Source organism: Stegodyphus dumicola, chromosome 1, assembly GCF_044657685.1.
Source record: "Stegodyphus dumicola isolate Sdum_Otavi_A_Nest chromosome 1, ASM4465768v1".
Classification (NCBI taxonomy): Eukaryota; Metazoa; Arthropoda; class Arachnida; order Araneae; family Eresidae; genus Stegodyphus; species Stegodyphus dumicola.
The window spans coordinates 238,076,619-238,076,968 of record NC_140768.1 but is presented as its reverse complement, the minus strand read 5'-3'; the positions used below and the strand labels follow the sequence as shown (position 1 = coordinate 238,076,968).

General features: G+C 29.1%; 1 non-coding gene across 1 annotated transcript; it reads right to left on the bottom strand.

Moving 5' to 3' along the window:
• Positions 1-276: 276 nt before the first annotated feature.
• TRNAN-GUU (transfer RNA asparagine (anticodon GUU)) lies at positions 277-350 on the bottom strand. Its single transcript has one exon. It is a non-coding gene; the product is annotated as a tRNA-Asn (tRNA).

The following is a 350-nucleotide window of genomic DNA, read 5'->3' as shown; positions in this document are numbered from 1 at the left end:
TAATGTATTTATTATTAATAAATGTACTTATTATAACATTAATAGTAATTTAACAATATATAAATTATTAATAATAACTGGCAAGTTACTTTGTAATGAACTTAATAAATATTCTATTATCATAAACCTTATAAAATACTTTTATAACCCTAATAATAAATTAAGCATTATAAAATTAAAAATTAAGCAAATAATTTTTTGGCCAAAACTTGTTACATTCTCTGACAACGTGATCAGCAATATTTAAAATGATTCGAAATATTTGCACAAAATGAGCGCCCCCGGGTGGGCTCGAACCACCAACCTTTCGGTTAACAGCCGAACGCGCTAGCCGATTGCGCCACGGAGGC